The 26017-nt window shown below is 47.1% G+C and overlaps 1 protein-coding gene across 1 annotated transcript in view; it reads right to left on the bottom strand.

The window, feature by feature from the left end:
• Positions 1-26017, bottom strand: part of ANKRD13C (ankyrin repeat domain 13C) — an 893039-nt gene that overhangs the window by 407173 nt on the left and 459849 nt on the right. The gene's annotated exons all lie outside the window — the stretch shown is intronic.

Here is a 26017-nt window from a genome sequence, read left to right as displayed (position 1 = left end):
CCAGCTCAAATTCAACCGTGCACCCGATTTCCACTTAAATTCTGCCGACACGTGGAGGTAGAAAGCTCTTTTCAGGAGGGATTTAACCCTTTGAATGCCCAGCTCTTTGGATTTGAACCCATATAGCTATTGAAACCTAGCCTAATTTTGCCTCGATTTGAGAAAGACACTGATGTGTTGAAACATGTGTAATCTGATAGGCCACAGTTTGTTTTCATTCACTATTTTCCTTTTTTATGTGACTTCAAACACTAAAAAGGATTACTTTTCACTGATCAAGTGTGGCACAGTTCTTTTGTGTGTGCGGCCAATTGTTTTATATTTAACTGTCCATAGTGTCTGTATGGAAACAGAATCTAACCTGTGTATTGTTTGTGCCAGAGGCTTGGAATGCTATATAATGTAGCTCCTGGGTGGGTTAGGCTACTCTCACACCAACCGGAAATTGGGCCCCCCCAACACCACCTTTGGCCCACCTAGATGATACATTCTGGAACGGGCCTGCCTCAGGCTCACCCTGGTTCCATGTCTTAAAATTGCGGCAAAAATGGCCGTGTATACAAAATATTGCAGCAAAAATGCAGTGGTTTTGCCGCCACAATCATGTGAAGGATGCAGGGGATACCCACGCAACCCCGGACCCATTATACCATTTAAGGGGAGCGGGGGGGCATACCTCTACCGGGTGAAACCACAGCATTTTACCAGTGACATTTTTGCCACAATTATATTACCTGATACCCTCACCCTCTGACAAACTAACTGGCCTGTCGCCTTCTCCAAAGGCAATATCGACTCTCCATTCGTTCCAAGAAAGGGGCCCACATCCAGGCTCGTGTCCAAACACCATGGCTGAACTCATCTGCAACCCTTTCGGAGTCTCCTCACCTCTTCCCTCTCAGGCCCTCTGCAACGCTCCGGCCACACACTTCACTGCATAAAACCCTCCGCTTCCTATGGCCTCTCACCCCCCCCTTCAGCCTTTCTCGCCACCTTCTCTATTACACCTGATGAGGTCACCAGAGTGGTCCGTTCCATGATGGTCTCCTCTAAACAGGTCTCACGCTGTTCCTCCAGAATCATTAAGGACAATATTGGCTCTCTTGCCCCTGCACTTGCTGATTTCTGCAACTACTCTTAATACTGGACCTGTCCCCTCCTCCCTCAAGCAATCCCTTGAGCACCCACTCCTGAAACAGCCTTCTGCAGACCGGTCTTGGCCGGCAAACTACCGCCCCATCTCTACCACCCCCCTTCTTTGAGAAACTCTTGGAGAAGCTGGTCTTCCCGCAAATGACCCAGCACACTGAACTTGTTGGTAGCCTAAATGACCATCAATCTGGATTCAGAGTATCCAGAGGCACCAAAACTGCTCTTCTAAACACCCATGAGGAACTGCTCACATCTCTTGACTCCAACTCTCCAGCTGTTCTCATTCTACTTGATCTCTCCTCTGCATTTGACACAGTAAACGACTATCCCCATAAAAAGGATCTACGATACCCTAGGTATCTCAGGGCGGGCACTGGACTGGCTGACCTTACTCAATGACCGCCCATCCCAAGTTATTGTGGGCTCTTTCTCCTCACCCCACCTCTATCACTACCTGCAGTGTCCCCCAGGACTCCAACCTTTCTCCCTGGCTCTTTAACAGCAATCTTGCTGCGCTTACACAACTCATTGCCACCTTCTCCCCTAACTTCCAATGTTATGCAGATTACAACTCTTCTTCCCTCTGATCCTCACCTTACTTCCTCCATCATTCCTGACTGGCCATCAGCCATCCGGTGCTGGTGTACCGTCAATGATCTCTGCCTCAATGCCAGCAAGATGGATCCTTCCTATTGGGACTCTGGCTCCCTCTTTCTTCCCCCTCACTCTGGCCATCTTCTATGGGCTCTCCCCCTGCTCCTTCATCTGAAGCCAGAAACCTTGGAGTCATCTTCGACTACTCTCTCACCAAGGAGGCCCACTTTCAACTCCACCTCCTCAAAGGAATCCTTTCTTTCCTCACTTTCCCCCAGAAGCTCATCGTCTATAGAGCTCTGGTTCTCTCTATATTATACTACTGCAATAGCCTCTTCCTTAATCTATCCTCTTCTTCTCTACGGCCCCTCCAGCTAATCCAGAATAGGGCTGCAAGATTTATCCTTGGCCACAAGCCCAGAGACTGCATCTCTCCAGCCCTAAAATCGCTCCAATGGCTCCCGGTTGCTGAAAGGATCAAATTCAAATCCCTCTGCACCAACAACACTGTCTGGGAGCACGTAACACGCCATCTACAACTGGCTCTCACTAAATACTCTCCCTCCAGATCTTTACGTTCCTCCGGCACCAACTCTGTGTGTTAAGTGCTTCGCTAAACAGAGAGCTAGTGGCTGATCTCTTTCCTCGGCAGGCTCCCTCCTATCGAACAGCCTCCCCTTCCTCTTATTCTTCAGCCGGATCGCCTCAAATTCCGCAAACTCCTCAAGACCTTCCTTTTCACCTCCCGTTCCTTCCCTCCCTCCTCTGCTAAACCCCACAGTTGATAAGATTGGTGACCAGGGCCCTTGTGTCCTTCTGAGTCATGTCCTCCTACACCCAACCTCCGCCTGCTCCCAGCACTTGGCTTGGCACCCACTGGCCTATGCCACCACAGGCCTGCACGTACCTATTTATTGGCAGTTGACCACTCACCAAATCACTTAACAGCTGCTTACTACCAAGCACTTCCCATTCCTAGCACTTACCCCCACCCCCACTCCCTCATCCCTCTCTCTCTGCACTTGCATGTTCTGAATGAACACAAGGCATAGTAGGTCCGCCTCTATCTTTCATTGTTCTATTTGCTTTCATTCCCATGTTCTCTCCCTGTTGCCCTGTGGGCACTTGAAACAATTGACTTGATACAGAAGCGCCTTACAAATACACAATAAATAAAATAAATCTACATTCTACTCGTGAGCACAGATTACACCAGTGGCAAATGGCATTTTTTACACATATGCAAGGACAATACTGGCATTTATGGAAGACACCACCTTCTAGACACTTGTTAAGTCCACCCTAACAATCTGACTTTGGATTGGGTGGTGAAAATGCTTTGAGAGCCCCCTGCCCGTTTTGTGAATCCTCTTTTTTCCAATGTTTTGGTCCACTTCATTTACGATAGACAACCAGGCACTTCTAACTCCAAACACAAACAAAGCAGCCTTCTTGTAATGTCCCCTCTATCCCCAATTAACCTAATCCACGCCCTCTCTTTCCGATCACTACAGCACCAGGAGACCATGCAAATGGCAGCAGTGCAAAGTAAAACAGCATTCCCAGCATAAGCGCTGCTCAAATTGTTTTAGAGCGGTCATCAATCTACAGTAACTTTTAGTGAGGAAAAAAGGGAAATGCCCTTGCCTTGAAAGGTCTGTAGAAATATATTACGTAAGATCTAAAACAATTAATCAAGAAACATGAAAACCATACCACTGAATATTTTGAAAGTCCCTGATGGCTCACCCAACTGGCACTCCAACTCATATACAGATCCCATGTAAACATGACCTTAATCACTCTACCAAACAAACCAGGCAACACCAATTGAAGACCAATCATCTGGTAAAGGACCAAAACGTAAACCTATAACGTGCCTAAATTGTTCAGCTGTTGCGAGAGCCATGTCCCCTTATGCTCCAGCTAGGACTAGCCTTCAGGGCTTAAATCCACCAGAGACAACATTGATGACTACGAATACCTCTTCAGCAGGTCTGGCTCCAGCTGGGACATGCCCACTGAATCAATACTAACATCTAACACTTAGCCTCCCACAATGACACCGAGAGTCAATACAAGCGCTCTAAAGAGACCCAGTCTCTAGCAGCCGCCTCACACTAGTCTACCCTTGAAGTATAGCATGTTTCTACTCCCAACACCCTCAGCCTCTCCTCTATCTTCAAAGCACACTGACCAACATGTCAACCAGCAACTCACAAGGCCAGGATATCTCAATACAGCACCCGGTATCAAGCAGCCATGGAATCCTGAGAGCTCATTACACAGAACATAAATCCTCCTCTACATACTAGCAAATAAAGGCATTTACGACTGGGTTTAATACTTTGAGCAACAGACCACCACTTGCTCAAATAGGAAGCCTCACGTCCAAAACCACACCCCTGCAAAACTAGGATATTCAAGGATTATCCATCTGCCCAATCTCACCATAGCCATTTAATGTTTATATTGCAGATGTAATTAACAATGTCACAGAATCTTCCCAAATATTTACAGACAGCATTTGAGATCAATTTTAACTGAGTCAAAAGTGACAAATCTGTAAATGCATATCCGCAACCGAAACTTTGATGATAGGCAATGCACTCAGCTTTAAACGCAGAGGAAACAGATCATCAGTTTGGGCACTAGTCCATGTGTGGATAAGCCCTTCAAGTTGTCAGACAACTTGGAAACTACCCCACATAAACAGCTAAAGGCCTTGGGATCATATATGACAGGGCACTCTTTCAAGCATCAAGTCAACATTCTTATGAACACAACCCAATGTTGCATCATAAAACACTTAAAATGGATTTATAGAATCTGGTAGGTGTGTCACACCCAACTAAGCAGCCGCTCCCATTTTTACCTCATCCGAGGTTAATAGGCGGTTGGTGATGAATTCAAAACGATGTTACTTCTAATCCCGTTACTCTTTGGTTCACCGTAAATCAATTCATTAGTCAATTGCCATTAATGAAGTATCTATATCTATAGTGCATAAGTAATTCATGAAATGGCAGAACCCAAATCATCAGAGTTTAATGGCTGTAATGGAGAATTGTATTGCCAATGCATTTCGGAGATCTGTCTCCATCAGGGTTATATTCTCCAATAATCTCTTCAACTGTCGGCCCTTAGCGGGCATTTTATTATGAACTATGGTTAGTTCTAAGAGTGCTATCTTCCTTGGTGGCGCGTGTAGAATCTTGCGTCCTTCATGTAGATATACGCACTTGCCTGCACAATGCGTTATCGTGTCTCTGCTTTTCGAAAGCCTTATCAAGGTGAGAACCCGGCTTTCGAAAAAGCAGAGACACGATAACGCATTGTGCAGGCAAGTGCGTATATCTACATGAAGTCAGTTTGTTCCCACAAAAGCTAGGCTTTGACTACAGGGCCTAAAATACATTTGGCTATAGCCGGCTAAGTTGTAGGTCTTACACAATGAAAAAGTCCTGTTCTTAGAAACCCCAAAGGAGGTGAACCTCTGGATGGACAAACAAAAAGGGTCAATAGATGATTGGATGCTGCGACCAGAACCCAAGGAGGCGCCGCTGGATATGTAAGTAAATGGACTGCATTGCACGGTACAGGGTTGTTTTTTGCTCTTGGATTGGGAGCCCGTATCAAAAGGCACAAATCACTGGATTTACTTCTTTAACTAACAGATCATACCCTAACTGGCAGGGTCCGATAGGGTCTTCCTTATAACTCCAAGATACTGTGGTTGGAATCTAACTGTCAAGTCCTACTGGGGTGGGTGGGATTAACGACAGCTATGCCTGAATAGTGCTGGTACTGTTGGGTCACAGTTATTTTTGTGTTAAATGTTAAAGGTATTTATAATCACGCACCGTCACCAACGGAGAGTTGACGCTCAGGCGGATCTGTAAAAAAAGAAGGCGGGTGGGTTAGGGTAGTCCGGAAGGAGTAGGAGAGGGAGAGAAGTTGTGTGCTGTTGGAAGCTTCAGTTCAGTTTCCACCGTGCGCTGAGCTTTGTAGCGAGTATCGGACTGCAGCAAGACCTTGTGTGCTGTTGGTGTGGTTTATGTGTTTGTTGTTGCAGTGTGGTGAAGTGTGTGCGGTTTGCTGGGCGAGAAATGGTTGTGTGGATTTTAGGGTTAGTTATGCAGGGATTTGAGGTTGGGTTAGTGGGTTATATGTCCTAGTCTTTGCAGATCTTATTCTATTTAACTAGCAATCCTGTGGGTAGGCTTAATTGCTTCTTTCCTTTGACCATCTAACTGTTGAGTGATGGCGTTGAGCGTTCCCGGCTGTATTGTATTTGAACTTAGTATAATGGGACGGGGTATGTCTAGTACCCCATCCCTCTCTGGTGTTGGTGCTGTGGATTGGCCGTCCTATTCCCTTGCTATCTATTTGGACGGTGGTCCGTTGGTGCTTGGGTGTAATTCAGGGGCCAGGATGCTATTGATGAATCGTCTTTGTCCTTCCGTCCTGGTCTAGCTATGGATTCAGTCTTTAGTTCTATCATAGCTATCTCAGAGTTTGTAGTTTGGTATGTCGTAGAATGTCTTCCTTAGAGTCTGTTTGTAGTTGATTGCTTGGTGGGATCCGGGATCGGTATCTTCACTCATCATTGTTTCAGCTATGTGTATGCCCCTGTGGGCGTCGTTCTAGTTATGTAGTGAGGAGCCCAGATTTGAGGAGTTTCCCGATTAGTAGGTGGTTTCTTGGGTTACGCATGTTCTTTGGTAAGTCGTTCCAAGTTTTTGGTGCGAGGTGTGATAAAGAAGATCCTCAGAGTTCTCTTATTGTACGTTTTCAGTTCCAGGCGGATGTCGTTGCTTGATCTAAGCGTTCTTGTTGAGTGATGTAGGTGTAATAGGTCTCTCAGGAACTCTGCGCCTTGGTTGTGGATTGCTCTGTGCATGATGCACATTGATTTAAATTTGATTCGCTGTTTTATTGGTAGCCAATGCAGTGTTTTTAGCGCTGGTGTGATGTTCTCTTTGGGGTAGTTTGAGGAGTAATCTGGCTGCTGCATTTTGTATGCATTGTAGTTTTTTTTTTGGAAGTTGTTCAGGCATACCCAGGTATAGGCTATTGGCGTAATCTACTCTGGACATGACGACAGCAATGATGGTAAGTGTTTTGTTTGGCGAATGACAGGAACGGCAGGATCCTTATTGCCACTCACAGGAGAAAAGCATTTCTTGAGTAGAGCGTTTACTTGTGGCTCTAGAGTAAGTTTGTTGTCCATCAGGACCACCAGGTCTTTTTACAGTCGACGATGGAGCTGGGGTTGTACCGAGTTCCCTTGGCCAAGGGATGTAGTGGTTGTCCCCTCTGCTTTTTGTGATGATCATTATTTCTGTTTTGCCTGGGTTGAGTTTAAGGTAGCTAGAGTTCGTCCAGTTGAATGCATCACAAAGGCAGTTCTCTAGTGTTGCGTTTTCTTCAAGTGTCTTGTATTTTGAAGACTATTTGTGTATCATCAGCGTAGTTGTAGCAAGTGAGGCTGTGTCTTTTGATGATTGTGATTAGTTGAGATAGGTAGATGTTGAATAACGGGGAGAAGGATGATCCTTGTGGTACTCAGCATGTGGATTCTCTTGGGGTGGATTTGAAAGATTTCATCCATATGGTCTCGGATTTGTTTGTTTGTTAGTTAGGAAGGATTTGATCCACAGTAGGGCGGTTTCTGTTATTCCCAGTCTTTCTAATCTTGTGATGAGGATGTCATGGTTAACTGTGTTGAATGCCGCAGAGAGGTCTAGAAGTATTAAGGCAGTACTGTTGTCAGAGTCTGCGTTTGCTTTTAGGTCATCCCATATTGAGAGGAGTGCCGATTCCGTTCCTCTCATTGGTCTGAAACCAACTTGTGCCTGGGTCTAGTAGGCAATGCTCTTCTATGAATTCTTGGCTTGTTTTATATATGTATACGTTTCGAGCAGTTTAGCTGCATACAGGATGTTGGAGATGGGTCTGTAATTGGAGAGGTCCTCTACATTTCCTGCTGTATCTTTGAGTAGCAGCCTGATGTATGCTGATTTGAAGGATTGGGAGATCATGAATAATGATTTATTCACCCATATCCAGAGGGAACTTTATTCCTCTAGATGCAATGTACCCTTTCTGACGCAAGATTTGTTTTTCTGTGAACGTTCCTTTATTAGCCGTCAGCCTGTACCGTTTGGTGGTCACTTCGTTTGGCCTTTAACCGGCTTTGAATTTGGGAATTTATCCCACTACACAAACGGTACATTTTGTACCGCTTTCTAGTTGCCACAGCATGTTGTCTCTCGCATTTATGCGGCTCCAAGTGCAATGAGCAGTCTAGTCCCGTTTTTTCATACGGAACGTTAGACGTGACACGCCCTACACGCTTTACGCATATTTAAACGAAAGAATGGGCGTCAGACGGTAGCTTGGCATTTCCAGCCCGTTTCCGCTAGTGCACGTCGTACGTTTGAAATCCAGGTAAGGCTGAGGAAGTCTGAAGGCGGACGCTTTGGGTCAGTCTCCGATTTAGGCGAGGTTAATTCAATAGCTTCCTTTGCTCTATGTTGCCGCCCTGTCCTGGTTTTGGCGTTGGCATATTTGAGCTATATTAGGCTCATTGCCGAGTTGGCTTGTCTGTGATTTGGGTGGAATTTACGCCATTTATGATTTATACCCTAGTTCAGACAGAAAGCCGCCATATTTTGCAGAGACTGCTAAAGCGTTGCTTTCGGGATTGGCTTAGCTAAACCTTGCCTTGATTTCTGGGGACCTGTGTTGGTAATTGAGATTCCGTTGGTGCACGGACAAGTTCTTTAGGGACGGTTAACTTAACTTGTCAGGGATTTTTGACCTCATGCTATGGGCAATTGCAGGCGGCTATTTGATTTTTATGCATTATTGTCACCTCTTTAATTAGCGCCCTTTGAGAACAGCACTTCGTGAACATTTGTTTCACAGTTCACTGGATCTATTCCTGCACAGCTGGAACATTGAGGCTCAACGCAGTCGACCTCCATTGCAAAAGCAGAAACGGCGACGTTTGCGGCACCAATTTGGATGCTGCTTATACCATATTACCCTCTCTGAATTCCAGAAAAACCTCACATTTGGAACCGATTTGACTATGGATTTTGTCCAGTTGTCCACTGACGAGTTGAATGTTTGGTTCATAACTAGCCTATAGATATGTCACTTCACCTCCGAGGGGCATCTTTTCTTGTGTGTTTTTGATAAAATTGCTCTCAGCAAACTTCTTTTGGGTTTTACTCCCCTTATGTACCTATTGCTAAATGTAGTTAAACTTACCATTTCGGATACTCTTGCTTCACTGTATATAAACCATTGGAGTAATGTTTACGACCATGTACTATTTCGGTCGTTTGTGTCATTTTGCACCCTTGCATTCAGGTCTAATTTATAGAGATCTGCTTTTGGCACGGCCTGATTAATATTTCCTGGACTTATCGACAGGATTCCGGGACCAGCCTTACGGGTAGAGATCACGGTAAATACCTTTTCTCCCTTAATGTTCTTCAGACCTCATGACGCATCTGAGCTGCGGGGAACGGGATAGGCCCCTTGGGTTCCACCCACAGATCACCAACTCTTACTTTTATTTCTCATTATTGTCCATGTAATTGTTCACACCTTTTTTTCTTCTTTTTTCTTTTGTTTTTGTATTTTGGGTGTGGTTTTTTATAAATTGTAAAATGCTTAGCTTTTCTTTCTAAACACATTGTGTATATAAAGACACAGATGAATTCCAAAAGATGTATGACGCCTACGGGAATGCCACGTCCTGAAGAAGATGGATATAATCTGCTTTTAAGTTAGATGTGTTTTCTCCATCGAAACTAATATCTGTTAACTGTGTCAGGCCTATTCTATTGTATGCTATATTGTCCTTCTCCTGACACGATTAGACGACGCACAGCATCCCTTGGCTAATTTTAGCATTCTTTTTCTATGATTGTGTTCCCATTCCATTGTGCATTGTTGTAACTAATTATTGTGGTTGGGTGCATGACTTATTAGTGACCAGATTGCTCTTTTTGATTTATTTTTTTATTTATTTTTGGCCCATTGCCTTTAGACCTGAATAGGTGACTGGGTTTTCCCTACTTGACTGATTCCCTTCGCTCGTATGGGAAACCCTCCTTGGGATCAATTTAGTAGCATCTAGGCCCACTGTGATTTATTTCACTGACTCTCGTACTTGTAGCCAACAGTTAAATTAGCACTTTTTCACTTTACATGATGCACTTTATTATTGATATATTAATGTTTACATTTTTGCGTATATTGCACATGAACTCCAGACGATTTAATACTGATTTTAATGTGTACAAATTCTAATATAGTATTTTAAATGACTTTTTGTCCTTTTTAGGGTGATCTGTGTTGTTACCTTTAGGGGACCTTCCCTGTTTTGGCGGTCAGATTGCGTCCTTTTGAGTGTTAATAATTCTGTTCCGCTGGTTTGATCTCCGTTTACACAGATTTGAAGGATTGTGGCACTTTCCCTGTTGAGATTGAAAGGTTGAGGAAATTCCTGTGGTATTACATGGGAGTTCCTTATTTGAGGATTGATTTGTATATGTTCGGAGGCAGGGATCGTTAGAAGAACCCGTTTTGTTGCTTTGATTTACCAGGTTTTAAAAAAAAAAAAACTTATTTAACTTGCACAGAGATACAACATTACATACCATTTGGCTAGACATTACATACTACAGGAGTCATTTTGATGGTACAAGTTCAGGTAATAAGGCGTACACATTTTTTGCAGTGTAACATTGTCATCCACTACATCCTCTTCTTTATTAATGAAATACTGATGGAAAGCCCCCCAATATATCTTTCGGCAGGTTTGTTAGGGGCAACAGGCTAGAATACAATTCTTCCTCATCGTTCGCCCAGGTCATATCCCTCACCCATTCCTCAAATGCAGCGGTTGATACACGCTTCCACTTCAGCAACATAAGCATGCTTAGCCAGCAGTAAACCAATATTTATAAGTCCTCTCTTCAGCGGATTAATTTTAAGTACACAGCCTAGCAGAGATATCACAGGTTCCCAACGTACCGATTGGTCCACCATTTCTTCCAGTGCATCACACATCTTATTCCAATATCCAGTGAGTATCCTACAGGAAAACAACATGTGCATCATATCAACGTCCTTATCATGGCATCTCGGACACCTTCCACCAACCGTTTGGTACATTCTCTTAAGGCGGGCCGGGGTGAGGTATTCAGTTTAGTATTTTAAAATTAATCAATCTGTACCTAGAGTTGCAAGACACCTGCTCCGTTAGCCCACACAGTTGCAGTCAGTGTGTATCTGTAAAAGTAATGTCCAAATCGTCCTCCCAGTCCCTCCAAATATCTGGTGTCATCACTCTATTCGACGACAGCGCTAGTTTATATATGGCAGAGGCAGTTTTTTTCCCCACCGAACCGGGCGCAATTACAAAGTTCAGAATCCGGTGTGAGGGTGGTTCTTGAGGGAATCCAGCCCACACCGATGCCACCGCTGAGCGGAGCCTGAGGTATTGGAGTTTTTGAAGCAGGGCGTCTCCCACCTGTGTCTTAATATCTTCCCAGGTCGCAAATACGCCCTCCCGGTACAGATCCCCAAGGTGCATTATATGGCTGCTCCTCGCCAGTGTGTAGCCAGAATTGCATCTCTGGACTGGTCCAGGTATGGGGCAACCCAGATTGGCATAGCCGGGCTATACATTATAGTGTTCTTCTGGTGCTGGAGCAGTCTCGACCAAGCCTGCTGTGTGGTTAATACTGGGTCAAGCTGGTTTCCACTTCCCAGTTTCCCCGCAGCCACCCCATGCAGCAGTGTGACCTTGCTCTTCCCTTGTCTTTCTAATTCCATGCATGATGTGTGTGGCCCATCCTCTGCCCAATGCACAGCATAATATACCTGGGCAGCCAAGTAAAATGGTTCGTAGTCTGGGGCAGCCAGCGCTCCCTGCTCGTATGGTGATGTGAGCATCTCCAGCTGGCCATGGCCCATCCTCTCCACACAGACGTGGAGCATGCTCCAATCTTCGTCAAGAAGGATCTGCCCGGCTACAAAGGTATAGGGCTAAAGAGGTAGACAAGCTTGGGTAGGATGATCATCTTCACTAGCGCCACTCGCCCCATCATCGAGATAGGGAGATGCCCCATTCTTTCAAGTTTAGCACTAATCACCCCAGTCAGGGCATAGTAATTCATGGAGCGAACCAAGCTTGCTGTGCGTGCCACCTCGACCCCTAGATATTTCACCTGTTGGGGTGACCAACTCAGCCCGAACAGATTGCTAGGCTCTATTGTATCGTCCGTCAACGGGAATATTTCCGATTACTTTAAGCGGAGACCCGACTACTGTCCCAGACCACCGCCAATACCCTCTGCAAATATTGCAATGGCGACAGTGGGCATCCCCGTCTAGTACCCCCTGCCACGGTCAACATCGCAGATAGTTCTCCGTTCACGCATACCCTAGCATATGACCGTGTACAAAAGTTGGACTCAACTTATGAAGTTTGGGCCCAACCCATAGTTGTGCAGCACCCTGAACAGGAATGGCCAGCCGACTAATGCTTTCTGCATGTCTAAGGACATTGCCATCCCCTCAGTCTCCGGTGGTATCCTAGCCAATATGTTGTACAGCCTTCGTATATTGGATGGCATCGATCTCCCCTGTATGAAACCCGCCTGGTCCTTATGCACCATATAGGGCATAAGGGGATTGAGTCGGGATGCCAGTATCTTTGCCAATATCTTCACATCCGTATTGATGAGATAGCGGCCGGTACGACCCGCAATCCTCTGGTGGTTTACCGGGCTTCAACAGTAAGGTGATAACCGCTTCTCGCATTGATTCCGGCAAGATGCCAGCCTCCAGCGCCTCTGCCCTAAATGACAGAAGACGAGGAGCGAGCGTGTCACTGAATTCCTTGTAAAATTCAGCACATAGCCCATCAGAGCCTGGTTCTTTCCCTCCCGGTAGACTTTTAATCGCCTCCTTTATTTCACTGAGCGTTAAAGGAGTCTAGTGCTTTGCGAGCCTCGGCTGACAGTAATGTAGTGGGTATTTTGGTGAGATAGTCATCTATCTCGCTTGCCGTGGCTTCACTTTGGGGCGAGTAAAGGTTCTCGTAAAAAACAAAGACGACCACACAAACTTCTTCCACCCTGTTCACCACCACTCCATCTGGTATGGTTATACATGGAGTTGCCCTTTTTGCTGCGGACCGTTTGTGCTAGTAGTTTCCCTGGCCTTTCTTGTTCCCCATACCTTCGCCCTGCTGCCGGTCTGTCGAAGTAGCGTAGTTCCCCTTCTACCACATCCCAATACTCATCTAGCTTAGTTTTGATGTCCCGCTAATCTGTGGTGACTGGCTGCTTGCATACTCCATCTGCAGCTTCGCCAGGGCCTCTTCTCGCCTTTTGAGTTCCTCTCTGATATCACAAAGGGCCCCTCGCATGTAGCCTTTAAATGCCTGCCATAGAATTGCCTGTGTGTTTACTGATCCTTCATTGTTCTCTAAGAATGAAGAGATGTGCTGTTATTAGGGCCATATATATTCATCAATAACGCTTTAACACTCCCCAATTTCCCATGTACGATAACATACCTGCCACATTCGTCACTTTCTGTTGAGTAATGAGTGAAAGGCAGCGATTTATAACTCAGAATTATGACCCCCACGGGCTCTGGTGGAGTAGGAAATATAATAGCGCTGTCCCCACCCCCGCCCACCCCGGGGCCATCTTCCGCTCACGCAAATGTGTCTCTTGTAGAAAAGGCAACTGGGCCCCATGTCTACTCACATATGCCATAACCATGCACATCTTCATGGGTAGGCCCAGATACTTCACATTCCAACTCAATAGTTTCACCCCAATTGGACCACTTTTAGCCATCATTCCTTACACGCCTACAAACAGTCTCTGCCCTCCTGTACCATCGCCTTTTGAGACCACAACATGACATTCAACTTGTGCATTTTTATAACTACTTCACCCCAACTCTCCCCAGGTGCTCCCTCCCCCACCCTCATAGTACCCCGAACTTCGACTATGTTATCTCCCATTCCCGTCCAGTCCCCTCTCCCATTAACTTGTTTAACCAAAGTGTGCACTCGCATTAGGGGCCACTGCTTCGTGGCCCCTGGAGTTCCAGCTAACATGGTATTGAAACTGTAATCGGGCTGAACACTGAGCATGAAAAACATACGTTACTATATCACATTATGAATTGTGTGGTTAACAAAGAGGACCATTGAATCATATTTCCGACGCTTTGCTTGTTCCACCCTAGTGGTTACTCCGCTGCTCGCTCTAACAGCTTACAAACAACCATTGCCGGGTCCTCAGGCAAATGTAAACATTTCCTAGCGTAATGTCGATCAACAGCATGTTTAGTGTCGTGGCGGACTGTACTCATATTTAGCTGCTACCCTTCCTCTAGTGGCTGTTTCTCCGGCAGGGAAATGTTGGCTTCCACGAATGATGCCGCTTCCTCCGGGAACGTGAAGTAGGTCTTATTTTTAAATTGTATACGTAGCCTAGCTTGGTATAGCATTGCATAGGGTTGCATGCGCTCCCTCAGTAGTTTCTCAAGTCCGACGAACGTGCGTCCCTCCTCTGCTGTTGCACCGCCAGTGTATAGTCTGGGAAAATACAAATCTGACTGGAGCCCATTTTCAGGTCTTGCTTCTCTTGTGCAACCTTCAAAACCATGTCCCTGTCCCGGTAGTTCATGAGACGCGCAATTATTGGCCTTGGGAATGTACCTGGCTTGGACCTTGCCATCTGTGTTCTATGCGCTCGCTCTACCACGAACATTGGGGACCAACTCGGGTCCCCCAGTAGATCGCTCAGTAGCCCCTCCACCGCCAACTCCATGGGGCCCTTCAGTGCCGACTCTGAAACCCCCACAATATGGACATTGTTGCACCTCGATCTCGCTTCCAAATCTTCGCTTTTCATCTTGATGCTACCCAGGTCTTTCGTCATTGTCGTTACTGTGTTCTGGAGCGACTCTGGCATCCTCTGCCGTGCCCATCCTCATTTCAGTTTCTCCGATGCATTGCGTGGCCTTTTCCAGCTTGGCCCGCAATCGTGGAGACATTCATATTGATACCATCTAGCTTTCCATTTATGGAAGCAAAGCCCTGCTGCATAATATTCGTGACTCCCTGCAAGTCTGCTGCGGGGATTGTGGAGGGGGGGTGGCGCAATGGGGTCATCGCTGGCGTTTCCTCGTTACTTGTCCCCCTCACTGCCGTCATCCATTTGTTAGCCAGTTGGTCTGGCAAATTTGTCCATCGAGCCGCCTCTTTTGGGGGATGCCCCTTTAGGCATCGTCTAGGGCTACTGGGCGAATCACTGGCATATGGTTCAGAGCCCTCAGTGGCAACAGTCGGCCAGGATGGTCTTTATCTTTTGACCATAGTTCTGTGACAAGTCTATAGGTTCGTGGGTGCCCCTGGGCTTATTGGTTGTGGGTTTCTCTCCTTATGTTGGCCTGGTGGAGATTCTCAGGCTATTGTTTCCCTTCCTCCTCCCAGTCCGGCCCTCGGGGTATAAGGACAAGCAATTCAACGTCCTATGCTGGTGGGAGGGGGTAGCATTTGATTACTGTGTGGTACCTGCATATGTGGCCCAGCAGGGGCCAGACGTCCCTGCGGGTCGGCTTCAGGACCGAGCGCCGTTTGATCAGTTGTTTGGCGCCCCTCAGGTTGACGGTTATTGTGGGTGATGCAGGTACGACTCCTGCCTCTTGTGTTGGTTCTAGTGCTCTAGGATATCAAGGGGCGTACGACCGCTGCGGCTGCCGGCTCCCCTTACACACTATGCTCCTGCAAGTGCGTGGGAAGGTGGCAGGGACAGTGCAGTACATGGGAATATAATAATAATAAGCAAGTAATGGCCAGCAGGTGGCAGTGCATGGGTAAGTGCAGACATCAGGTGTCAGGCTAGTATGGGGACTGTAGGGATACAGAACAGTCTCAAGTACAGGGGTTGCCAGGTGGGCAGTGCAGGTGTGCGACACTGGCAGGGGAGGGACCTGGACCCGAGATCCGAGGGTGTCCAGGTAGCCAGTGCAGGTTCAGGTTACAGCCAGGAGGTCAGCAGAGGAGAGGAGGAGAAAAGGCAGAAGGAAAGAGGAAGGTTTTGAGCTGCTTCCGTAACAGGAGATGGTTCTCCTCAAGTTTAAGGGAGGGAGGAAGGCTGTTTCAGAGGGAGGCAGCAGCCGAAGAAAGATCTACCACCAATTCGTTGGTAATTTCGTCAATCGTTATGATCCAGTTGTTGAGTAGAGCAACTGTTTTGTCCAAGTCAGCTTCTTCCATAGTTGTTGCTTGCAGTTTGCCGTGTTCCAGAAGTTCAGTTAGGTTGGAGTTTTTGATGGTTCTCCAATTTCTTTTCATGGTGATTGGTGGTTTGTCTTGTTGCTCGTTTTTTGAAGTGGCAAGTGTAATTAAGAAGGGAATGATTAGGTGGTCGCTCCAGAGTATCTGAATGGGGGTGCCATGGTAATGAGTTTTTTATTGGCGAAGATTGTGTCAAATGTATGCCCTGCCGTGTGGGTTGCTCCTTTGACTAGTTGTAGATTCATTGCTGCTTGTTGGCTGCTTACAGATTTTTGTGTGGTTGTGGTTTCTTCATCGAACCAGATGGTGAAATCTCTGAGGATGATCAGATGATTATGCTCGATGGCTAGGAGTGCGATTGCTTCCATGAAGGCGTCTACATAAGGGTGCATCGTAGGTTGGCAGTCTGTATCGGTATGAATTTCAGGTTTTAGGGTTTACTGCATTTATCGATGTTTAATGGGTCTTCCAATTTGATAGCCAGGTGTTCCTTGTGGATGATTGCCAGTTGCCCACCTCTTTTGGTTTTACTGTTTGCTTGGACGCATTTGAAGTTATCATCAGGCAGGCAGTTGAGGGTGATGTAATTGTCATCAGTCATGTTTCAGTTACAAATAGGATGCCGATACCTGTCACATAGGAGGTCGTAGATTTCAGTAGCATGTTTGGACATTGACCGTGCGTTGATAAAATTGCAGTGGATCTTTTAAGTGTGGTTTTGTTTATTAGTTGTTGCTTGTTTTGGATTGTAGCTGTTCAATCAGGATGCTTCTGTAGTGAAGTTGATTGGATGAAGATCAGCGAAGGCTGCTTCTTCATTGAAGCGGTCTGCTAGATTGATAGCTGGGCTGTTTAATCGCAGTGCATCTCTATTGATGCCGATTGGATGAAGATCAGCAAAGGCTTCTTCATTGAACCAGTCTGTTAGGTTAGTGGTTGGGTCGTTGATTACTAGAGATTCGTCCTGTATGGTATGTTGTGGGTATCAATAGTACCCTTCTGTTCTTGTGATGTATGGAGTGGGGGCTTGAAATCTACCCGCTCTCTTCTTGGGTACTCATCTTTTTACCGGCTGATTGGAGGGATTGTTTGCTTGTCTCGAGATGTCAGTGTCGTTGAAGCATTGAGGCTCTGTGGTTGTCGGGAGGCATGGTGTAAAATAGGATGTTTGCTCTGATAGCAGTGTTTGGTGGGGTGTTTTCTGCATTTTAGGCCACTTCTCTTGGGGACAGTTGAATTTGTGTATCCGTATTTGTTGTTGCATGATCCTGCTCTTTTTCTCGGCATCCATTTTTGGTTCTCGGTGGCCAGAATTGGTGTTGGTGTACAGTTAACAGGGCAAGTGGTCATCTGTAATGTCTTGTGCGGGCCCAAGAAAGTGTACATTGTAGATTTAGTCAACAGTAGACTTTAATTCTTGGACCTACAAACACGATTAAGTACTCAGTGTTGACACATGCTGTATTGAATAAAAAGAGAGGCAAACAGTGATATGTGTTTTGAATAATGCCCCTCACTTCTAAATACTAACCTCACCCCCCACCTGTGCACAAATAATGAGCATGTGTACAAAAGGTTGAGACAACTCAGTTTGGACACAGTCGCATTGTAATTGATGCTTGTATTTTATATGTTTTTATTTTGTGTTATGTATATGGATTAAAATATGAAATCTTTTTGAAATATCCTGTGCACCCCTGTCTAAATTATATATGACAGCTCTAATGCACTTGGTCTAGTGGGATAAGCACAACCTGAATGTTTGAAGAGTGGGTAGCCGTAGTGTGGAATTGTATTTTGGTCCTCATCTACATGGCCCCCAAAAATGAGGACCCTCCCTGTTGCTTATCTGTAGTATATCTATGTCTTGTGCTAGGACAGTATTGATGTTTCCGCTAATGTTGATATGCTTGGGTGCCGTCTGTCCTTCCTTCAGTAGGTTAGGGGTTATCCTACATGTGCACTGTCCTGGGGGTATTGGGGATGTACTGGGTGTTTCGTTGTAGGGTGGTCTAGGACTCAAAGGTAGGTATCAATGGCGTGCCCAGAGGTTTGGGTGACAAGATGGTGGGAACCGATGTTTCACCGATGTTATAATAGAGAATAGCATGCAGTAATGAACGCCTCGATTGGGGGACCTAAACAGCGAGAGAGACGCCGGGTTTCAAACGGTTGCAGATAGTTTGAATAGCTAGATTTGAGACACTTTGATAACTGGAGGAAGGCCTAGGTTTCAGAGAGTGGCAGGCAGTAGTAGAATACCCAGATCTGAGGCAACCAGACAGCAGGAGAAGGCCCAGGCTTCAGATAGTGGCAGGCATTATTTAGGGTGTCTAGGATTAAGGCTCCTGAAAGCGGGAGAGAGGCCTAGGCTTCAGACAGCGGGAGGCGGTGCAAGTTAGTATTCACAATACCATTTCAGTGTGATATGAACAATTCTTGGGATGTGACACAGTTAAGCAATCACAATACTATCACAGTGTGGGGGCAGGCTAACAATCATGGTACTGTCACAGTGTGTACTTTCTAGATGTGGTTACGGTCAATATGAACAGTGTGGGGCAGGCTAACACTCACAGCATCATCACAGCGTGGACCCCTCCAGATGTGAATCAAGTCAATCTCAACAAATTCACTGGTGTGCGACGCAGGCCAGCAATCACAATACCATCACAGTGTGGACCAGGTTAGCATTTGCAATACTGTAACAGTGTGTGGTAACTTCTAGATATGATTCGAGTCAGTAAAGGTGCGAGGCAGGCTAGCAATCACAATCCTATAACAGTGTGGAGCAGGCTTGCAGTCACCATACTATCACAGCGTAGAGCAGGCTAGCAGTCACCATACTATCACAGGGTGGAGCAGGCTAGCCGCCACCATACTATCACAGGGTGGAGCAGGCTAGCAGCCACCATACTATCACAGGGTGGAGCAGGCTAGCAGCCACCATACTATTATAGTGGGGAGCAGGCTAGCAGCCACCATAATATCGCAGTGTGGAGCAGGCTAGCGGTCACAATTTGTGTGGTGGAATATTTAGGTTACACAACAGCTTAAGTATGGGGCGTGGGGAGGGTGACAACAGAAGTCAAGTCAGTGGATGGCAGAGATGGTGGAGGGCTTCTCATGGAGGCTACAAAATAGGGGGTGGATGGAATTCCAGTGAGACGGGGGTGCCAGGGAAAGGGGGAGGGGCAAGGGAAAAGACTAAATGGCAGAATTGAGTGGCCTCTTGGAATGCGAGGGGTCTGAATAGCTATTTTTAAGTATAATAGGGTGGTCACTTATTTGCATAGAAAGAAGGTGGGAATAGCTATGCTAAAGAAAATGCAGCTCACAGAGAAACAGGCCAACATTCTGGGCCAGTGGAGTGGGGATCAGGTCGATCTTTTCCTCCTATGCCAGGCGAGTCCTGTCCTTTTTGTATGGCACCCTCTATCTTTTAGGATGGTGGAAGCCTGAACAGAAAGTGAAGGGTAGATGGTCCTGTTACACTGTTGCGTGAACACAGGTATGCCTCGTCAACACTTATGCTCCCAATCATGATGAGTCTTCCTTCATTCTATCCCTATAAACTAGGTTGGGGGAATTTGTGGGCGCCACACACGAGGGAATGGCGCTTTCGGATCACTCATCCCCGTTTGATAATTGGATAGTGAATCTGGGCCCCTCCCCAGTGCCAACCTAGAAAAAAAGAGCAGAGCCCCTTTAAGATAGAACCTTTAGGGACTATGTGGTATTACACATTTACAAGACTACCTTTGTATTATCAGTGGGAGTGTGGAGAGTAGAGCTCGCCTGAGGGATGCGTTCAAGGTAGTGATGTGGGCCGTGGCACTCGTCAAGGTGGTAGGTACAAAAGGAGTTGAAGGATTTATCAAACTAAGAGGAGAGGATCACGCAATTAGAACAGACTCAGACAGGAATGCACAGCACTATGGGAGAGGTAAGGCAGATCCAGTTTTGAAAGCTACTCAGACAGGTTTCGTGGACAAGGTGAAAAACCCAATAGGACGCCGGCGTGGCTCTGTAGAAAGTAGAAGGCCCGGGATGAATGAGATAGTGGATGAATGTGGCGTGTTGTGGAGGTCACAGCGAATTTGATGCATTTCATTGATTCTTTTGAGATCTATACATCATGGGCAGGGTAGAAAATCTACAGGAAGTAGGAAACACTGTCCCACTTTAGATTAGGCATGGCAGAGGCTTTGGGAGTGCCACTTACAGTGGAAGAGATACAGGCAGTGATTTGTGCATTACAGAAGGGCAAAATGACAGGGGAAGATGTCCTACCAGCCGAGTTCCATAAGGAATTCATAGAGGAGGTGGCTCTAAGGCAATTAGAGTCGGGAGGTTACGAGGAATCCATAATCATCCGGATAGTAAAACCAGGCAAACCGATGCAATATTGTGAGTCGTATCAGCCCATATATGATCTATCAGGAATTGCAAGATCCTCACAACCCTTCTTGCGGAGAGGCTTAAAGTAGGTATTGGGAAATTGATACATCCAGACCAGACCTGTTACGGCCTTGGTAGGTCTACTGCTGGGAACCCGAAGAGGCTGCATGCATGATAGATAGGACAGGAGTACGGAAGGACTGTTTCACAGTGATATCACTGGATGCAATAAAGGCGTTGGTGCAGTGGGATTGGCTATAAAATACCCAAAAAAAGCGTGCGCTGCAAACTCATCTCAGAGCAGGTCATCATGCCATGTTCTTTCTGTAGAGGCGCGCCTGCTTCCTTTTTTGAAATATTTGCATAAATCACCCTGAAGCTTTTTGGGGTGGGGGACCGATTCCTTAGAAGGGTAAAATTACTATATACAATGCCAACTGCAAGTGTTCGTACAGGCAAACGCATCCGAATCTTGGAGGTTACAGAGTGGCACGAAGCAGGGATGCCCATTATCCCCCATGCTCTTTATACTGGCTTCTGAGCCTCTGACTGAGTTTTTGCAGACAGACTTTAGTGAGACAGTGCTGAGGGTTGACAGGGTGCACCATGTCATCTAGTTGCAGGCAGAGTACATGCTCTTGTACGTCCACAACCGCAAGGATAATCTGGCATTCATTGAGGTACTTGATAATTTTGTGGTACTTTCCGGGATCACAGTGAGCAGGAACATATCATGTATATGCCCGTTGGCGCGGTGGGCTGGGCAGGATGAGTCTGGTTTACCAAATATGGGGCTGAAATGCGAGATTCGGATGTTCAGGTACTTGGGGGTCAATATATGCCATGAACCTAAACTCTCTATGCCATGAACCTAAACTCTCTCTCAAACTGAACACCGTACTAGCAAGTAAAGCGGTAGAATGATCTATTGAATTTTGAAAACATTTGCCACTCTCAGTAATGGGGAAAGTGGCACCAATTAAAATGGTGGCCCTCCCTCGCCTGCTATTTCACTTCGTCAACATTTCGTACTTTATACCAAGGTCCTTTTTTAGGGTACTTAACTCTGTTATTAGTGGATTCATATGGCGCTCAGGCGGAGGCAGGGTGCCCTTGGGCACATTGTGCAGAGACTACTAGGAGAGTGGAGTGCGGTTACTGTAGATAGAGCTGCATTATCTCGCAGGGCAATTACAATATGTTGCTTGGTGGCTCTCGGATGAAGAAGCGCTTGAAATTCCCTATTACGGAAAGCGATTGCACCATATATATTTTTTTTTAAACACATTTTATTGGGGGGCGCTGTAGAGCAGCCAACAAAATGGCTGCCTAGCTTTCCAGCTCCATGTGCCGCCGCTCTATATCTGCCTTCATCTGCGGTCTAACATCTTGCCCCATCCTCTAAACCGGCTCCTGCCTTGCAGGCACTTCGCCCCACCTGCCCGTGAAATTCTGGCCCGAATCGGACCTCCTGGGCCCGAGTTCGCCCGGTGACGCGGCCCCGCGTTGGACTGACTGGGCTGCCGCTCGGCCGCTGGGCAGGTGACGGGTTGCGCAGCTGGGGCCCACCGCTGCCAGCAGCCCTACTGTTCGCTTATTCTCGCCGCCCGCCTCGATCCCGAAGCCTGGGGGCTGTAGCTGATCGGGAGCGCGGAGGCCGTCATCACGTCCTGCGCTGATACGCGTGGGCGAATCCTGCCTCTGACGTCGCCGCCTTGCCGCTGGGATCCCCCGCGGCCGTGCGGCACCGCTGCCTGACTTCTTCCTGCGGCCCCCGTGTCTCTGCGGGACCCATCGCGGAGATTGCCCCCCGCCGGACCTACGGTCGGGGGGCCCCTCAGCATGGCGCTGAAACTGTGCCATTGACGGCGTGGGATCCCCCACATGGACTTCGCGCGGGCTCGCTGGAGACTCTGCCATCCGGATCCTGCACAAGTGTGGGGTGAGGAGCTGGGGGGGATACTGGGGGTGGGCGCTCCCGTGACCCCTCCGCTCTGGCCGATATCTCCCGCTACCTCATCACTGCACTCTACGACATTGGGATCCCGCTGCGATTACCCATTCTGCCTCATATGATCCAATAAGGCGCGCTGCATGGTCGCCTCCCCAGACACTGCCTCCCCTACACCCTGGCTCAGGAGCCTGGATAATACGCTTCTGATAACCCTGTGGGCTACTGCTACATCATCAAAAAAGCCAGATCTCCTTCCTTTGACCTTTTGCTTTGCACAGCCCCAGGTCATATACAGCACCCGCACTCCACTTACTCATATTACACAATGTCTAACAGATCCAGGAATACCAGTAAAACTGGGGCTATGGATAAATTTGCAAAAGCCACCCCGAGATCCGAGTCGGCCCACTCTTCTTGTAACCAGACCGACTCACCACTCCCTGCGGAAAGGCCTCCTGCGGACCTGACGGCCATGATGGAGTCTATGGCTAGAAACTTTGTTGCATTTCACGAAAAGCTAGACGATATAAATGCTAATGTGGCATCTCTTAGGGCCAAACTGGATCAACAGGGGACGCGGATCACTGAGGCTGAAAATAGAATCGGTGCCAGTGAGGACAATATAGTTACACTGCAGAGTACAGTGGCCACCCTTGTCACGGACATGAAATCAGTAAAGGCTAAGTGTGATGACCTTGAATCCAGATCAAGGAGGAATAATATACGCATTATTGGGGTCCCGGAAAATGCGCTGAAGGGCCGACTCGAATTGGCCGTCGAAAACCTCTTGAAAGACCTGTTGGGCAACCCGGATTTGTCCCCCTTCTTCACAATCGAAAGGGCCCAGAGGGCACTGGCCCCACACCTGGTGACTTTCCGAGGCCCATTATTGCAAAAATTCGGAGTTGTAGAGATTGTGAGCAGATTCTCCACCTCGTACGTGAGAAGGGTGAGCTCAGAATGGACTCGCAGGTGATCCGAATTTTCCCCGACTTCTCGACTGGAGTCCAGCAGGAGCGTCGCCAATTTCTTAGAGTTAAGAAACTGCTCAGGGAGAGAAGCATTCCATATGCCATCCTATTCCCTGCGTGTCTAAAGTTCACATTCAACAACAAACTTTACTTCTTTACGGTGCCCTCGGAAGCAGTGAAATTCATAGAAGCGCATATTCCCCCTCATCCACCCGCTGAGGATATGATGGAGAATGACTGAACTTTGTCCGAAGCTTGCTCCCCTTGATCGTCCTTTGGCCAGCCGGTCTGCTGGCTCCAACGCTCATTAGCCTCCTCCACAACTATCCTGCTGTCACATTCACATGTCCCTTGCAATCCGGGCTGTACTCACAGCACCTAATCTCTCAGATATGCACTGTTAAATTACCATAATGTTGAACTACTCATCGTGACCATGTTGACTTCTTATTGGTGTTGAATGTAACGTTCCTTTGATTCACATTCAGGCCTGGCACGGCCACTGTTAGATGCAGCGACATGCATTACCAAACCGCAAACACTGCTTGTCTTTTCACAGATCCCACTGGGTTCCAAGCGTGCTAGCACACGGCAATAGCGCACCCCACTGCGATTGCACTGTTCTTCATATCGTTGTTCTGGGTTAGCCCCTGTTGGGCTCCTGCACAGGCTGGATCATGTTGGGGTCGATCCGACTGTGCGCAGTTCAAGGATGGGTGGGGTTCACACTGCTAAACTAGGGTTGGTGGTGAGGGTGGGGGGTGGGTACGGGATGTTATCTAAAAAAGGCACACGAGGTTGCATGGTGTGAGCACTGAAGGGACACGATTGCAGGATTGACTCCAAACTTTGGGGCACACACTATTGCTGGATCCGAGATGTCCACTGAGAATATGTGTGGTATAATGGTTTATTTGTCACTGCAATGTCTACCGTCATAATGTCATGGAATGTCCGTGGGTTAAGCAATCATACCAAGGCCCGCAAAATCATAGCTTATGCCAACAGACAGCTGTAAAATACTGCTCCTACAGGAGACACACTCCAACGGCCACATACCTAGAACTATGGCCCCGGCATGGGGACCTGCGAGATTCTTTACCTCCTATTCCACTCAATCCAGGGGAGTACCAACGATGATTCATAAATCCATTAAGTTCACATTTTACAAAAGTTATACCGACCCCGAGGGACGTTATGTAATACTACATTGTACTTTGGCTAACAAAGAATATCTACTTGTCAACACCTACTGCCCCAATGTGGACTCTCCCAAATTTTTTGATATCACTACCATACTGCTGGGATATGTGGGCATACCGATCTTTTGGGGTGGAGATTTAAATCTTATTCTTGGCACGGTCCTAGACAGGACTGAAACTGCTCCCCGCTCTTTGTCCAGTGCTGCACGCAGACTGCACTCCCACATTAAGACCCTTGACATCTGCGACGTTTGGAGAACGTAACACCCCCAACTGAGGGATTACACTTACTATTCATCAGTGCACGATAGCTCTTCTAGGATAAACCTATTTTTTGTGTCAAGGGGAGTCATGGGCGGGGTGGTGGACTCCCAGATCCTACCTCGCACATCTGCCCCGATCACAATCTCGGCGAAGTTGGGGATACTTGTCCCGACATTCAGCACCTGGCGTTTCAAATCCGAGGCCCTTAGGGATGTTGTGTTTAGGGCTGAAATACTTGCTGACATTCTGTCTTTCTTTGAACACAACACTCTTCGGGACACCTCGGCTGCAGTCCGGTGGGACGCCTTTAAAGTGTATATTAGGGGTATGTTCATCTCCCAGGAGGCTGGGGTGCTGAATACAATCAGAGCCGCATTGGGTCGATCTGAAACCAAACTGAAGCAATTGGAACTGCAATGTGCCGCTAGGGCTGACCCTGCCATACTTGCACAGGTCTCCGATGAACTCCAGGCATTCAACAAATAATAATAATAATAATAATAATAATAATAATAATACAAACTCGCCGTCAACGAAATATAATACCTTAGCTGCCCACAAGCAGCAAGGAAATATGGGGAGGGGGATAGGCCCGGGAAAACGTTAGCGACACTGATCAAATGGGAATCTGGCCAAACGCAAATCACCTCTATTAAGGATAAACATGGCAACGCTCAATGGGCTGCCCAACAAATCCTAGACACATTCACTGAGTTCTACAGGTCTCTCTACTCTCAACCTGCTGAACACACTGAACAATATATGAGAGAACTCCTCGACCAGATCCCCACCACAGAGATCTCCTCCACTACTCGCGACGAATTGGACTCCCCAATTACACTGGATGAGATAGTAACAGCTATCTCCGACTTGCCCAAAGGTAAAGTCCCGGGACCTGACGGCCTAACCGCTGATTTCTACCAAGAACACGTCGCCATAATCGCTCCCAGGCTACTTGAGGTCTGGGATGAATCGCTCTGACTCTCTATCCTCCCCCTTTCCATGCGCGAGGCAGCCATTACAGTGCTGCTCAAGCCTGGTAAACCTGATGATGAATGCGGGTCCTACAGACCCCTTTCCCTTATGAATCTTGACACGAAGATCTTTGCAAAAATTATAGCGA

The sequence above is a fragment of the Ambystoma mexicanum genome, chromosome 1q, assembly GCF_040938575.1.
Source record: "Ambystoma mexicanum isolate Mex_15411 chromosome 1q, UKY_AmexF1_1, whole genome shotgun sequence".
NCBI classification, from domain to species: Eukaryota; Metazoa; Chordata; class Amphibia; order Caudata; family Ambystomatidae; genus Ambystoma; species Ambystoma mexicanum.
This window is presented reverse-complemented; position numbering and strand designations above follow the sequence as displayed.